The following is a 17,610-nucleotide window of genomic DNA, read 5'->3' on the forward strand; positions in this document are numbered from 1 at the left end:
TTTCAAATCTGGATCACCCATAATCCATAGCTTTTCTTGAATCTTCTTGCTTTTAGTGTGAACAATAATCTGATCTCTGATCATCTCGTCAGATATAGGACCAAAGTTACAGTTAGTGGACAAATAACGTAAAGCTGTCAAAAAATCATCAAAAGTTTCAGATTCATCCTGAGCTCTTGTGTAAAACTTATAACAATTCAAAGCAACACTAAACGTTGGTTTAAATCTGGCCTCAAGACGAGTCATTGCATCATCAAACACATTTCTGTCTCCCCCTCCATCATGTAGTGGAAGTGTTCTAAAAACAACTTGACTTCAGAACCCAATGAATGCAATAAGATGTTTTTCTTGCTTTCTCTATGGCTTTCAAGAAAGTTAAAAATTCCTCTTTCCAGCGATTCCATGGAATAGGGGGTTCTCCTTTATTTTGCAAAAATTTAGCTGGGGGGTCAAATTGCATGTTTGATAATAATGTTTAAATCTGAGTTGTGTGAAGAATAAACATAAAAAAATAGAGTAAAATATACTAAATAATCATCATGCAAATAAAGATTGCCAAACAAATCAAACCTGTGGTCGAAATACGTATAAAAAACGATCTCTTCGCATCTTTTAATGAAAAATATCCTCCTTCGCGTTAATCGTGTAAGACCGAAGGTTGCTGGGATACCGGAATCAACAAAAATGGCGTCGACGTGTGCGCAATGATGTCAAGCGCATAACGTGCAACCATAGAGTTTCAATGCGTGCAGTTCGGGAATGACGTGTAGCAGGAAATGCGTGCGGTCAGCTCGGGGAAGACGCGTAGGTAGCTCGGGAATGGAGAGCGACCGAGTGAGCGAGCACAACAAACCTGAGAATGCCGTTGGTGCTGGACAGCACGTTTGAAAGTAAGCAAGTCCAATAGTTCAATCCAAATGGTTAAAGTTGGCAAAGTTGTTCAAAATACAGCGTAAAAGAAACAAAAACAAAAAGAAAGGTATTTCTCACAGGCAGGCAAAAAATAATTTAGCGAAGAGATAAAAAATTGGTTTTATCCATGAATAAGTTCAAATAGAGTTCAAATAAGGTAGAATTGATGACAAATCCAGGAACAAAATCTTTAGAATAACAATAAAAAAAAATTGAAGTAGATAAAGAAAAGTCTTCTTACATGAATATCCAGAGTATCCAAAACGAGTAAAATGAAATAAAAGCAGTGTAGGTTCAAATCCTCTGGTCGCTCCTGTGTTCCATAAAAATTGTAGCAAACCAGTGAAATCGTCGCCAATTTTGTAAGAATCCAGTCCAATTTATATGGAAAAGAAGATTTATTGTAGAATAGGAACACAGTACAGCAACTGCTCTGCAGAACAGGTCCAGTACAAAGCCACCCATGGAATGTAGAACATACAAACCATGGTAACAGATTGCAATACAAGGTTTAAGGGTAAACCTGTAACTAATAGCATTTAAAGGAACACACCATAAAATATGTAAACATAGTATGCAATACAACAGGTGGGCTGATCGAAGATTGCGCGTTGGTTGATGAGGGGTGATTAAAGATTTGAGAAACGTGGGGCCGGGACAGTGAAGGGCCTTGAATGTGAGGCAGGCCACTTTGAAAGCTGCCCTTTGGCCAATTGGGAGCCAGTGCAATCGGTGAAGTAAAGGTTTGGCCGATTGCCATCTGGGGGTTTTGTGAATGAGTCGGGCCGCTTGGTTCTGAACAACCTGAAGGCAGTGTAACAGGGATTGTGGGAGACCGTAGTAGAGGGAGTTGGAGAAGTCCAGCCGGGAAAGCACAAGTGCGATGACAACTTGGGTAAGTGCGGCGGACGGAAGTAGGTGGCGGACTTTGCGAATCCTCCGGAGCTGGTACATGCAGGATGAGATTACCGCACCCACTTGGGCTTTGAGGGACAGTTCGGCGTCGATAATCACTCCCAGACTCTTCACTGATTTGACCGGGACTGGGGGGGGGCCGAGCTCCGTGGGCCAGAACTGCGGGCCCCAATGGGCATGGCTGAGTCCAGGAAGGAGGAGCTCGGTTTTCCCGGGGTTTAACTTCAGTTGGTTTTGGTTCATCCAATGCTGGATATGGATCATAACTGCGTGAAAAGTTTTGATGGCATGGGGTGAATTGAGCGGGAGGATAAGCTGTAAGTCGTCGGCGTAGTTATAGACGATGATGTCCCATTTCTGGAGAGAGTGGATCAAGGGCTGGAGGTATAAGTTGAAAAGGAGCGGTGAGAGTGAGGAGCCCTGGGGGACTCCACAGGTCGTGGGGGTTTTTGTTGCAGTGTAGGGGCCCAGACGAACAGCCTGCGTTCTGCCTGTTAGGAAGAACTCAATCCATTTGAGAGCGGGACCCTGGATGCCTGCCTGTCCGACACGATGGAGAAGGATGTTGTGGTCCACCGTGTCAAACGCAGCCGACAGGTCCAGGAGCGCGAGGGCTTGGGGAGACCCCGCATCCGCATTGCTCCTGAGAGTGTCCAGGACTGCCAAGATGATGGCCTCAGTGGAGTGGGCAGGTCTGAAGCCGGCTTGGTTGGGTTCAAGGTGACAGGAGGATTCAATAAAATTTGACAGACATCGGGTGACATGGGCCTCCATTAATTTCGAAAAGTAGGGAAGGAGGGAGTTGGGGCGGTAGTTCAACGGTTCCTGGGGGTCGGCGCCAGGTTTCTTGAGGAGGGGCACAAGGATGGCCTCTTTGAAAGAGCTAGGAACGATGCCACTGCTGAGTGAGCCATTCAGCAGGGGTAGAATACAATCAGGTAGATTGAGGCAGATACTCCGCAGGACAGATGGCGGACAGCAGTCATTAGGGGAGCCGGATTTCACACGAGTGGTGAGTTCCGCTAATGAGATGGGGTTCAGGGTGGGGAAAGTGGAGAAGGTAGAGGTATTGTCGGTGAAGGTGTCCAGTGGGTGTGGCTGGGGTAGGGGAGGTATGGAGTTTTTGATTTTTGTGATCTTTTCCACAAAAAAGAGGTTGAGGGTGTCACATGCCTCTTGAGTAGGGGTCTGGGCGGGAAGGGTTCTATCGTCAGTGGTGAGCTCATTCATCACTTTGAACACCTCCTTAGATTTTTTGGCCGCTGACGAGATCCTGTTGGAAAAGTGTTCCCTTTTAGCTAGGGTGATAGCGGTTTTGTGTATTCTGCGCGCAGACATGTAAGACTGCCTGGCTGTGTTGGAATAATCACGTCTCCAGATACGCTCCAGCTGGCGCGTTTTTAGTTTTTGCTGTTTAAGGTCATCAGAGAACCACATGTGGGAGTTGTGATGCCTAGTGCGGGGGAATTTGATCAGGGGGGCAAAGAGGTCACTGGCCGACTTCAGCCAGGATCCGATGTCGTGTTCTATTCCTTCGACGTTGCCAGAGGGATTGAAGACTGGGCGGGTGTCCGCCAGGGTTGTGAGGAAGCCCTGAGAGTCGTATGCACTCCATTTTCGAGAGGAGCCGCCAGCCATCAAAGGAGCAGGAGTTCGGCCGACGACAGTGATGGTAGTGTCTACCAAGTAGTGGTCTGCCCAGACACAGGGGGATATGGCTGGCTGGGACAGAGCCAGATTGCAGGTCCAAATATGGTCCAGAATGTGGCCCTTAGTGTGTGTGGGTTGGGTAACCTGTTGGTTGAGGTTCAAGCTGTGAGGGGTTGTTCTCAGAGACAGTAGGGCCAATGGGAGTGCATCAGGCCAATTTAATTCAGTACTCTCACAGATTTTAGCCATTTTTAATTTCAGGGTGCCATTATATTTTTCAACTAGTCCAGCCGACTGTGGGTGTCTGGCGGCATGGAACTTCTGTTTTATCTGCAATCCTTTACAAACGCTCTGTACTAGCTGAGCAATAAAATGAGGCCCGTTGTCGGACCAAATGGCACGAGGCAAGCGATATCGGGGCAAGTACTCTTTAACCAGGGATTTAGCAGTTGAACTGCAGTGGCTTCTTTAGTAGGGTAGGCTTCAACCCATTTGCTAAAAGCACATACCACCCCTAATAAATATTTAAAATTATTTACTCTTTCCATCTGGCTGTAATCAATTTGTTTTACCTCAAAAAGCAAGGACGGTGGGGCAAAATTTCCACTCAAAACAGATTCTCTACCTCCAGGATTGTGGCGTAAACACACCGGGCAATATTTCACTATATGTGCTGCAGTTTTGGAAATGTTTGGGTTGTTCCATACTGGATCTAACACGGCACAAATACCTTTTGCGCCTATGTGGGCTGGACCATGGGCCATTGTCACTACTGCATATACTAATGCGTTGGGCAGTAACCATCGCTGCTTCTCAGATAGGTCTATCCAACAATCATTCTTGTCTCGTTTTCCTACTTCCTGTTCCCATCTCTGTACTTCATCTATTGTTGCTTCCTTTTGTAGTTCTCTCACACTTTCAATAGTATTGTCAAACATGGATGTTTCTGCTACCCACCGGGCCGATGTGCTAGGGAACATGGGGTTCATTCTAGTCTGGGCTGTTTTTTTCGCTACTGAATCAGCAAAGGCATTTCCCTTTCCAGTGGAATCAACAACTTTTTTTATGGGCGCTGCACTTGATAATGGCCACTTTCTCTGGTAGCGTCAAGGCAAATAACAGTCGATCAATTAAGGGGCCATGTTTAATTTTCTGGCCATGCGTAGTAAAGAAACCCTTCTTCCTCCACAGCCTCCCAAAACTATGGGCCACGCCGAAGGCGTACTGGCTGTCCGTGAAAATATTCACCCTCAGTCCTTCTCCCAATTCGCATGCTCTTAACAAGGCTATTAGTTCAGCTGCCTGGGCTGAGTGATGAGAAATCCTTGCGGTCTCCACCACCGTTTTTAATGTTGTGATAGCATAAGCAGCTGTTGCAGTGCCATCTGGTATCTTAAAACAAGAGCCATCCATATACAACTCCCCTTGAGGTTCAAATAAAGGGATATCAGTAAGATCTACACGTCCCTTCATTTCTTCTTTTGTTCAAAATATACAGTCATGGACATCATCATTTTCATCATTTGAAGGGAGGGGTAGTCATGTGGCTAGGTTCAGAGTGGCACATCTTTTGATCGTGATATGGGGTGCAAACAAAGTCAGCTAGTTCTGTTCAAAAGGATATCCACAGCATGCGGTACCATGACTGTGAGGTCTGTATTCAAAACTATTCCCTCTGATTGCCGGATGGCCACCTCTATTGCAGCCGTGGCCCTCAGGCAACTCGGGAGGGCTCATGCAACAATATCCAAAACTGATTAAAAGAATGCACAGGGTCTCTGCTTTCCACCAAAACCCTCTGTTAACACTGAAAGCGAACAACTGTCCACCTCGTGCACATAAAGTGAAAAAGGCTTCCGGTAATCTGGAGTACCCAAGACAGGTGCAGAACAAAGAGCAGACTTTAAAGAATCAAAGGCTTCTTGACATTCATCCATCCAGGGTAAGGGTTCATGCACATCTTTGGTTGTCAAATGCAGCAAGGGTTTAGAGAGGAGTGAATAGTTAGGAATCCACTGGCGACAGTAAGAGGTTATGCCAAGAAAAGCACAAATATCACGTTGAGTACGAGGTACAGACATGTTAGCTATTACAGATATTCGTTCTGGAGTCAATCGTCTCCCCGCTTTCGACAGTGAGTGGCCAAGGTAGGTCACTTCCTGTCGACAATACTGGAATTTAGAAAGGGATACTTTATTACCTTGTTCAGCCAAATGTTTTAATAATTTAACTGTGGCCTCCTTGCAGCCTTCCTGTGTGTCGGAGGCCACCAAAATATCATCCACATACTGGATGATCATGTTCCCCGCTGGCAAAACTAATTCATCGAGGACTGCTTTTAAGGCTTGGCTATAAATGCTAGGACTCTCTGTATAGCCTTGAGGGGCGCGTGTAAATCTAAATCTTCAGCCAGCTAATGAGAATTCGAAGATATGTCTGCTATCAGGATGAATCGGAATGCTAAAGAAAGCATTCTTTAAATCTATTACTGAAAAATACTGAGGTGTAGGGGGAATCATTGTTAGAATAGCAGTTATATCAGGTACCACCGTATATTGCGGGACCACCATTTTGTTGACCTCTCAGAGGTCAATTACAAAACGATATGTATTTTTATAGTCTGGGGCACCATCAGTATGTGTTTTCTTCAAAATCGGTAAAATCGGACTATTACAAACATTAGTAGTTGTCTCTTCCACCACCCCCTTCTGAATGAGGTCACGAATAATATGCAACAAGGCCTGTTCAACTTCTGATGAAATTTTATACTGCGGAATGCGGGGCAGCTGGACATTAGGTTTCAAGGTTATTGACACAGGGGCTATTCTTAACAGACCAACATCGGTGTCTCCCGTAGCCCACAGTGTCTGAGGAATCTTAGAAAATTCAGGGGGAAGGCTCTCATTTTTAGCAAAATATTGGGCTGCATTCGGGGGTGGTTTCTGCATCGTCAAATAGACACCATCGGGGGAACAATAAATCCGTGCATGTAATTTTTTCAAAATGTCTAGTCCCAAAAGATTTTCTCCACAATTCGAAGTTAAAAGAAAAGGTGCATGCATAGAAATGGGGCCTACAGTGAAAGGCAAATGTTTAGAAACGGGGCTTACCACCGGTATTCCAGAGAATCCCACTGATACGTTATTTTGGCCAGACAGACCAGCCCCTGGGACCAGTGTATGGGCAACTGAGATATTCATTGCCCCAGTATCCACTAGAAATGTTCCCGATGTTCCCAACAGTTCCCCTTGTACATAAGGTCCCTCCTGGTCAACTGTTACTGTAAAGTGGCCCCCGCTCTGTCCTTGGCTGTCTCATGCATAATCCTGTCCGTCGTACCTATCATCCCTATAATTCTCGTTGTAGTACTGTCTGGTTTGGGGATCGTCAAAAATTTTTTTCTGGGAATCCTCATGGTGCATCTCTTCTCGTCTCATACTATTTCGGTCTATATTCCCTCAACCCCTTCCTCGTCCTCTATTAGGACCATTCTTAGCCAGCAACAGAGGGCAATCTGCCCTCCAATGTCCTTCCTGCTTGCAAAAGGAACATTGATTTATACCAATGTTCGGGGGACCTCCTCTACCTCTTCCTGCCATTGCACCCCTCTGGAATGAGCCAGGCCTTCCCCGTCCTGCGTCCTTTCCTCTGCTAACTTGCTGCAACAGAACCCTAGTCTTCAAATCTTTAGTCTTCTTTTCTGACTTTTCTTTACTTTCATTCTCTCGATGTTCATAATATTGGGCCATACTGAGAATCACTGACGGGGCAGCCGTAGTCCATGTGTTCTCGGCTGCTTGGAGGCGGGACATAACTTCGAGGAGCAAATTCGTAACAAACCGATTTACAAACAACCGTATCCCACCTTCCGTGGATAGGTCTTGCCCACTAAAGTCTATAAAGACTTTCTCAAACCTGGTAAAGAAATCTAACACACTTTCATCCTTTTTCTGTCTACAGGCGGTTAATTTGTCCCAATCAACTTTTCTAGGAGGGAGGAGAGTCTGCATCTAAGTAATAATCTTAGCTGGTACTGCTAGTACCTCATCTCTAGGTTTTTCTCCAGAATTTCATTCCTTGTCCCAGGTTTTTAGTTGGTCCCATGTCCCTCCCAATTCGGGGGCATGGTCCGTGTCATGTATTTGTCTCCAAATGTCTACCGGGATCAAAAGGCCAAAGAAAAGCTCGATATCGGGTATTGTCATGATAGCTGAATTAGCGGCCTCAGTCAATTTCTTATAGTAAGCGGTGGGATTCTTACGGGGGTCGGGGAGCTGAGCTTTTAGAGTGAGGACCTCGCTTCGTTTCCAAGGGGTATAAACCCATCGTTCCTGAAGCCTAACGTCTACACGAGCCCTAGTTACTTGGCCAGCGCCATCCCTTAATTCAGGTAGTTCAGGATAGAAGTTGGGATGCACCTCTCTCAAAGGGTGCTGCGCTCCCCAATCGGCGCACTTTCGGTGCATTCGTTCACGATATTGCACAAGAGTTGTTACTGTCTGATATACTTCATCAGCCTGTTATTGGAATTTAAAAGCTCGATCTCTTATATCGCGCAATATTTGAGGAGGTAGTCCTTCCTCGAAACACTGCTCCCATAGTGAAATTAAATGGATCGCCATATTCTCCAAAGCTAGTTGCTGCGCAACTGGTTCAAAATCTTTCATGGTGCTCCAAATTTCCTCCAAGGTGTAAATGGCGTTCTGCATCCACTGGGATGCCTGAACTACTATGGCCTTCCTTTCCTATGTTCCCAACAACGACCTAGTATAGACTCGCTTATCACTTAAGTCAGGTCTAAGGCGCTTGGGCATGGTATCCAGGCAAGCTGTGTATCGGGGATCTATGGCGGTCTGAGTCGGAGGGGAGAGAAATACAGGGTGCAAAGGGGAAGGGACAGTCGCGTCCAGCTGTAGGGATATCAAAGGTGAGGTAGTTGGTCAGAGAGTGGGAGGGGGGAGTAACGCGCTACGTACCGATCCGTCAGCGGGGGCCGTGGCAGCCGTTATTGGTGCTCCCGTGGCCGATGCTGCTCCAATTTGGCCCACCCGTAACAAAGGCACGGCTGGGTACAATCCCTGTGGGGCATAAGGAGGAGGAGGTCGGGCTTCTAATAAATCCTCTATTTCATCTCCGGTCTCATGTCGAGTCATATAACTTTTGTCCGTCTCCAAACGGAACTGCCTATCCATTTATGCGATATTTTCTTCCACCTTCCCTTTAACATAAGCTATAGCTTTCTGGGTGACTGTCTGTCCTGTTTTAAGCTTTCCCAATTTCTCTTCTCTTATCCGTCATTGTTTTGCCTCCTTCAACCATAGGTTCAAGGAGTCAAACATCGACTGGCGGCTTTTCTTCATAAACAGTATGTTTTGAATGTAATTCATCTTTTTCTCATCAAACGACCCCGTTAGAGGCCATTGCAAATCGGAATTATCTTTGGTGTACTTATTCCAAATTGTATTAAACAAAATCGGTGTAAGACCGTGTTTCACATACATATCAAAACTGGGGCTGCCCTCGGGAGGGGCAGGCTGTCTTTCTTCCAGCCGTTTATTTCGCCGACAGCAGCACCCAAAATATATTTTACTAAAACAAGACATGATCTGTAATATTCACACAATTCTACTCATATACTCCAGAAATCATTCAAATTCGGACGCGTCCTCTTCACCACTCACACTCTCATATTCTTCTATTCTCTCACAATAACGTGCTGTAAAGCGTCGCAAGGCAATAGCGTTTCAGTACTGGTTACTTGTTCTATGCAATGACATGTCTTCAGAACAAACAGAGCCCATCGACTCCTGTTCAGGGAATCGATTCAAAAGAATTCCGGAACATCAAAATTCAACAACAAAAGGAGATCACCTCATAGGCGAACCACGAACCCTCTTACAGGCCATCCCATGGTCCTGTTCTGGTTAGGCCGAGCGTCTTGGCGCGTAGCTTCAGAACCCCAGCTTACCCATTTGCTCCCAGGGCTGTCCCGAAGAGGACTCGGCCGAGCGGGTAACTCAGAACACTGCTAAGGCACCAGGTGTTGTCTCAAGTTTTCACCAAACAAGTCTGTGAGGTATCTACCCGCGCAGCCACTTCGCCGCAACGTCAGACCTTCAGATCCCCTCGTGGTCCGGCTTCCCCAGCCACCTTCAAAAAGCAGTTAACCGCTTCCAAGGAGACACTTCTTCCAAGTGTTTCTTATCCAATACAATCAAAATTCACTCCCCTGGTGCACTCAGGTCGATTGCGAGTTCTCCACTGCCGACTCCTAGACAGACCGGCACAGTCTGTTTTTCTCTCGGGTTAAGCCCATAGGACTCCGGCGTAGGGTCTTCAGCAGCTGGGAGGGATACTGGGCTCGAGAGTGGAATTTCTTGTTTTCGTTCCACAAACGGGTGTTTCAAATCTGGATTCTCTGTCTGTTCACCCACTCGGCCAGAACTCCTCCCTGTCCCTTCTACTCCTGTTTACAGGAGGGGACGACCCTATTGCGGAGTCCCGGCGGAGTCGCCAACTGAAGGAACCAAAATATTATACTAATGGACTATACTCACCAATAGCCCATATACCTTATACATAAATAATAAGTCAGTCGGCAATGGAGAAGGTTCAATCGTTTATTCTGCAGATACAAGCCCTGACAGGGGAGCCTCAGTCTACACGACCCTCGGAGGTGCGCAGAGGAGACTGGCTACATACAAGCAGGGCAAAGCATATATACGTTTCACACATAGCACGATGTCACCTTACTAGGAAAGATACAACTTGTAAGTGAGCCAGCAGGAAGACCCATATAAGGCACAATTGATTGCTAGTAGCTAGGCCTAAGCTATCCCGGGGGCAGGTCAGTAAGGGGCCTCCCTTTCTATCTGTAGCTCGGGGAGTGCAGGAACGGGCTCTGCTAGAATGTGCGCATCCCACAAGAAGGGCAGGTGTGACCTTGGGTTCCCCTGAGCTACAAACTAACGAGTGGAGCAGACAGCTAGGTCTGCCATCGTGGTTTCATGCAGAAAGCCTAATCACGTGATTTCGGGGAAACAGTACTTGAAACGGAGAAACGAAACAAGATGGCTCCGGTCACACCAATAGGTTTAGGCCATACTAGAGTGAATCGTTCCTAACTTGAATAATACAGTCTAAATAATGCAAGGCTAACGTGCGCCTATAAGGTTATAGTGTATATATTAGGCCAATATAACATGTATTTATCGTATTTATATCCCATCAGTCCAGCTGGGAGGCGTCGTTGTTGCCCCAGATTCCATGTAGTAGTTTCCCCACAAATGTAATGAATCTGACCCTTCCACTCCAACCAGAATCCCCATAATGTGGAGGTTGTTGTGGAGGCTCTAACTTTTGAAATCTTCCTCTTTGAATTGCAGGTCGATGTGCTGCTCTTCCAGGGTGGCCTGTTACTGCCAAAGCAGTTTTTGGTCTTCCGTTCGGGCATCCACCATCCTCTCGAGGCCATCTACTCTCTCTCCTAGGTCAATGACCTCTTTTCTGAGTTCCTGCACACAGGAGTGAACTTCCGATCGCAAGGAGCCTATTTCGGACTTGAGCTCCACCATGAAGTTCGCCATGAAGGTTTGTTTCACTGGCGCCGAGTCATCACTGGCCGGCACCGCTATACCGCCGGAGGTACCCGGGCCGGGCTTGTTCCAAAGTGCAGCAACCAGGTTGTCCTTCTGGGCCGTCACCAACTCCTTCCCCGGTTTAGTGCGATTCATCTCCCCACGGGATCGAGCACCCACAAGGCTCCGATGAAGCAGCAAAGGTAAGCGAGAGGAGACCGACCGGGGAGGGCTAAGGTCCCAAGGTGGCAAGTTGCAGTCTGCCGCTAATGTCACTGCACTCAACAATCCGCTTGCTCTGGAAAGGAGAGGTGGACAGACAATACTGCAGAGGACAATGCTACCACAGAGGTCTTGTCACCATGAGTGTCCTCTGCTACCCAGCCAGAGCATAGGAGCCGGAGTCGCCGGGGTCCACACTGTAGGTAGGCTGTAGGGAAGACAGCTGCCAGTTAGGGGCCAAAGCCGTGCCACAGCACGCTAGATGGTGGGTAGTCGACAGTGTTAGCATCACCAGGCATTGAAGGGCGGATGATGTATCCACAGCCGGTCAGCAGTGACCTCTAAAAAGAGGGAGGCTGCAGGGAGGGTTACCAGCGGTCACCCCCAAGCCAGGCGTCCCCCACTCAAGCCAAGAGTCCATCAAACAAGCACCACAGTGACAGGATGGCACACACCAACCCAAAGGAGCCTGTTCCCGGGAGGTCGGTGCTAGAGGGGGGTCAATCAGCGGCAGCGGGTACAGTTGGCAGGGGTCTCTCGCCTCCAAATGCCTCCAAGTGCTCAGACGCACTGGGCCTGCGGTGACGCCGGGCCACATCTCAGGCAGTGTGCAGCTGCGTATTGACACGTGCAGTTGGCAAGGGACAGGGCCCCAGGAGTAGTGTGCAGGACCCAGCCGTAGCAAACACCTCTGGTTGAGCCACAGCACATGGGGACACCCCCGCCCCCACACCTTACCTGCACAGAAAGTCAGCCTCCCTGCGGTCCATCAAAGGGGTAGTGCAGTGAGGTAGGATGTAGCACTGCCCCACATCCCGGCCACAAGTTAGTCAGGCCAGGAGGCTGCCACACACAGGACCACCCCGCAGCCCCACTGAGGGCAAGACATCGCCAAGTCTCCTGCCAGGGCACCTGGTTTTGGCAGTCCCCTGAGAGGGGTGCTGCAAGATCAATATGCCGCGGCCGCCGGACAGGACGCAGAAGCCGCTTCGGAGAAAAGCTGGGTGCTCAAAATGGCACCCGCTGTAGACAGAGGCACCAGAGAGCGGCAATCTCGGTTTAAAGGCCCCCACACAGGGCCCCGTACCCACTGCAGGGCCGCAGTGGCACCAGCGAGGCCAGAGAGGGTCAGAAGCAACGTGCAGAGCGTTCAGCAGTCAGGGGCCGCGGGGAGACAAAATGGCAGCTGCCGCCACCGAACACAGCCTCAAGAGGCCAAAGGTCCACGTCTCCACTCCAAGGCAGCTCAGGTCCGTGTCCACTCGCCTGGAGGTTCCTCAACCGTTCTGCTGCCCCACGCACCCCGGGTTATGGCACGGACCATGTCTCCGATTTGCAGGCAGCTAACGGGAGCTCCCTCGGTGCACGTCTCACGCCATTCGCGGTGAGACCACACCCCCTCAACCATCTTTTTAAATGCGGCTACAAAGATGGCATAGTTAGTCAGACAGGGGTTTTCTGTGGCTACAAAAATGGCCACCCATGATAAGTGCTGGTCCAGATAACGCGCTGGGTAAATACCCAAATTTGGGTCTATTGTGAGAGGAGTGGGCAGGACCAAAGGCAAAGAGTACAGTCAAGGAATCCAGGAATTCTTGTTGCTTATTATGGTCACCTGAGAAATGAGGTGGTGCAGAAGAAACCATTGGGACATCAGAGACTCGGGAGATCAGTGCCTGACACAGTGCCAAAATCTCATAACAAAGTTCTTATAATTCTTGTGTTTATTGCTGGGCTGTCTATCTGCATCAGTGCTTGGGTCTGGTCTACCTGGACTGGTTGGGCTGACTCCATCTGACCGATACTAGGACCAGAAAACGGGTGTTGCAAACTGTTACTTTCAGGAATTAGGTGCTGTGTTTCAGGCCTTGTGTTCTTCTGGACCCAAACCTCCAGGTCTTCACACTTCTTGTATGCCAGATATAAAAGCGACCCTTTCCAGTAGCCATGTTGTGTTCCAACACTAGGTATAGCTTAGTCGGAAAGTGCCTTCGGAAAAGGCCCCAGAAATTGGAGGAAAAATCACTAGGGCAAACAACCTCCTCGAGACAAAATCCTGGTGCAGGATGACCAGGCACAGGAGGAGGAGTATGCTGAAAATATACGCAAAGTAAGAACTCAGGCAGGACAAACTTAACAGGAAACAACCACATCACTGGGGAAGGAATGAGAACCCTACAATTGGAATACTCAAAGTATTGTGATACAATAATTAACCAATATTTGCTCCTTATATAGGGAAAAGGCAGCAATTACCTTATGTGCCAAAATAGTTTGGGCACCACCATCTTGGATTGGGAACTAAAAAATCTTCCCAGAGACCAGAGAAAGGCTCTCTCAGAAGAGGATGCTCTGAGAAAGGTAACATGGCCCCAGGCAGAAGGAATGCAGAGTAAGAAGGCAACATCAATGGATCTGCCACCTTAAGGTAAGTCTAATGAAGGGAAGCAATTGAGCACCCACACCCTCGCACTCTGTTTTCCCCAGGCCCCAGAGTCACCCACATGACCTGCCCACTGCCAGAATCTCTCGCCGACCACAATGGGTGAGACACGATGCTCCACTGCCAAACTTAAATGGTGTAGATTGGTTATGGTTGCCTGGGGTCCTATCCAGAAACCGGACTGATTGAACCACCGTTAATCAAGGTCTAACAATATGCTCTTGCAACATCAATGGATAAGGCAGGAAAAACAATCTGCTGCCACTCTGGACGAATATGAAATCCTTCTTTTACAGGAAACATGGGCAGAAGAAAACATCCTGGAGTTTATGACGCTCGCTACAAGACAGTCCAAGTTTGGTAGACCGAGCGGCGGCCTCACGACATATGCATCAACAAAATTATCCCAATGCATCAAACAGATTAAATTTGAGGATGATTGGCTCTCTGGAATTATGCTGGGAAGTTCCCTTATGGATACTCAGCTGCTCCTCCTCAACGTCTATATTTCTCCCTGCACCACTAAGAAAAAATCTAAAACGGACAGCTTGAATAATATAATTTGTAATTACTTAGCAAGTACGGCAGCACACCCAGCATAATTTCAGGAGATTTTAAAACCAATCTCCACTGTAATTTTGCAAAAGACATAGGGCTCGATCCCCCAAGAGTTCCTTCACACTTTGCTTCATAGTCGACTCCTGCAGGAAATAAACCTTCGACATTTGGCGAATACATGGTAATGCAGTTTAGCAGCTTAGGATTTACCCTAATAAATAGACGCCTCCCCACTGATATTCTGCCTGCATGGACCCGGTCAGATGGTCGAATCCACTTGTTTTTTTACTTTACTCTAGGGAGTAGAGAAACATTGCCACTGATCGAGAGATATCACATCGTACCACAAGGTGAGAGTGATCACCGGGCACAAATGTTAACATTATTCACCTCCACCCCATGCTATCAAGAACTTTCCCATACTGACTCAGGCAGCTATACAGAGGACATAAAGCGGATAAAGTGGTCGGACACCAAGGCTCCTTTTTTGATTGAAAAAAGTAAAGCCTTATTACATCAATCCCTAGAATTACATCCCGACATTGTCAGTGGCTGGACTTCCCTTATAAAACAACTACTCAAAGAAATGCGACTTAGGAGGAGCCCTAGAAAACAAATCTTTCAATTCCGCATTTCATTTGCCACAAGGAAATTAAAAATGGACAAAAAACGAACGCTACGGCTGTCAAGATAGAACCCCAGTAATAAAAACTACTTTAACAACTATAAGCAAGCCCAAGCAGCTTTTAGGATCTCAATACGAAGGGAAAATGAGCACCCTCGGATCAATTCTGGCTGAAGCTCATTTATGAAAGTAAAAATCCTAACTCGAAGCAATTTTGGTCCCTCGTAAATAGGAGCCCACAAAGTACAAGTGGCTACGGTAGTGCAAATATCAGCGGAGCCGTATGGAGTAAGTTTTTATCACTTCACTTTGAGACTTCAACATAAAAGATGCTTACACCAAATCCCTCAGTTCAGTTAACTTTATGATCTCACATCCGGTACTGGAGAGCCTGAGATGAGTTCAGGCCACAAAACAACTGACAGAAGAACCAACACATAAAGAATCAGCAAAAAAGAACAGCATAATGTGAAAGACCATGGTGACACCAGATGACTTAAAAAATAAGATCTCGCTCTTTATAACGAAAGCCAGAGCTGAAGGAGCCCCAGGCCCAAATGGTCTCCCCCAGGCCGTATTTAAATCCGATGTCAACCTATAGTCAGAACATCTGATCCCCTTGTTTCTCTACTGTAGACTAAATAGCACTGTTCCAGAGTCCTGGTGAGGTGCAATCATTCACCCAATCTACAAAAGTGGGAAGAGAAACAAGCCTAAATGCAAGCATTCTATTGGAAGAGCTACAAGCCTGGGCCAAAACAACAGCATGTCTTCCTTTTAATCAGACGGGCTTCGTGGCTAAGTCTGGTACTAGAACCAATTCGTTAACATCAACAGTCCTGATGGAGAAAGCAACAGTCCATCAAACCCAGCTGCACTGTTGCTTTGTAGACTTTAGAGTGGTCTTCGACCGCATGCATAGGGGTCTGAAATGGCGGAAATTAAAATTGTGGAGCATACCCCTGCCTCTTCTGCATGCTATAGTAAAACTCCACACAGAAACATAGATCTGAATCAAGCTGGGTGAAGGCTCCCATGTCTCCGGGTAGATACAAACTGAAAATGATGTCAAACAAGGTTGCTTGTTGGGCCCACTTCTTTTTCATTTGTTTATATCCGACCGATCTCCAGTACTCGACAGTGTAAATTGCCATCCTCCTCAAGTAGATGGAACCCGCATCAGCAATTCGCTGTACGCCAATGACTTGGTGTTGGTGGATCTCCAGAGGATATTGGACGAATTGCTTCCCTGTACGACAAGAAATTGCTCAGAACTGAACCTGTCAAAAACCAAAACAGTATCTTTTGGAAAGCAAAAGAGGTCAACAGAAAGGTGGTCTTTCAATGATACAAAGCTAGAACCAACCTCCAGTTATAAATATTTGGGCATCTTTCTCGACGCCAGATGTACATTCATCAAGCATAAAGAAGCGTTAAGAACCGAAGCCCTGTCTTTAGCAGCTGCTGCCACAAAATTGTCAAAACAGCTACTTGGCCAGAACCTAACTCCCATGCTGAAAGTGATGAAGGCTTAGGTAATCAATTCTTTGACGTATGGGCACGAGATCACTAAGGGCACAAGCAGCATATTAATAAACAATCTAACAACTAAAATCTTTAAACAAGCTTTCCGGTTGTCAAGATCTGCCTTGCCAGCCCGTTAGACTTGAACAGGGACTACAAGATCACCATGGAGTAGAGGCCAGCGTGTTTAAAAAACTGTGTCATAGACTGCGTCGTGCTCGGGAGGGCCAACTATGGCAGGAAATACAGAAAAACCAGACCAGCCAAATGTATCGGCAACTCCTGGATCGCAGTTAAGAGCTATTAGAAGTAAAAGATCTCTGGGAAAGAAATGGCCATTAAAAAGACTGTTAGACTGTGGTTCTTTCACTCAGACAGGGCAATACAGTCAAAAAGGAAACATGCCTGGGCTGTAATCTCCAATTTTAAACCAGGTGTTCAGCTGTCCTACCTATCAAGCACATTTGTAATTTTTAAAGAACCTTCCCGAATGGCGACGATCAGGTAGCAGTATTGAATGCAGGTTGTGTGGCTATCACTCTGAAGTAATGGAACACATCGTCTGTGTATGCCCTGCATTGCTCATGGCCAGACGGTCATTATTGCAGGATCAATGGATCAGGTTGGGAGTTTGATCCTACCGCCAGACAATAATGGCTGCTCTAAATCCTGACAACACCAAGTTGAACATTGGGCTCATGAAATTTATTCACAAAGCGACAAAACTAATGGAAGCCATACTGCAACTCTCCTCATCTTAGCATGGTGCCCGAGTTAAAAGGCTCAACAATCGAATTAAAGACTATAATATCCGAAAAGCAGAGTGAGGCCTTTCAGGAGAACATTATTAGCTCATAATGATCTCTCTAATTCTTAGTAATTTATATCCCCCCGTTTCTAATACTTATTGTCATTTCATTTTTATTGTACAAATTAGTTGTGTTTTAAATTGTAATGTTTTTTTATTTAAACCAATCAATAAAGTTATTATACACTGCCAAACCCCACGCCCACACTGCCAACCCCCCACCCGCGCCAACTGCCAGCAGGCACCTGTGATAGAAATCTCTGCTAATCTGCTAATATGGAAACTGTACCTCATAGTTAACCAGATTGGAGCCACCAACAGATATTATAGGGAAAGGGCAACAAAGTTGCCCTTGTCAGCTGCCATTTGAATGTCA

The sequence above is a fragment of the Lissotriton vulgaris genome, chromosome 6 (genome assembly GCF_964263255.1).
Source record: "Lissotriton vulgaris chromosome 6, aLisVul1.2, whole genome shotgun sequence".
Classification (NCBI taxonomy): Eukaryota; Metazoa; Chordata; class Amphibia; order Caudata; family Salamandridae; genus Lissotriton; species Lissotriton vulgaris.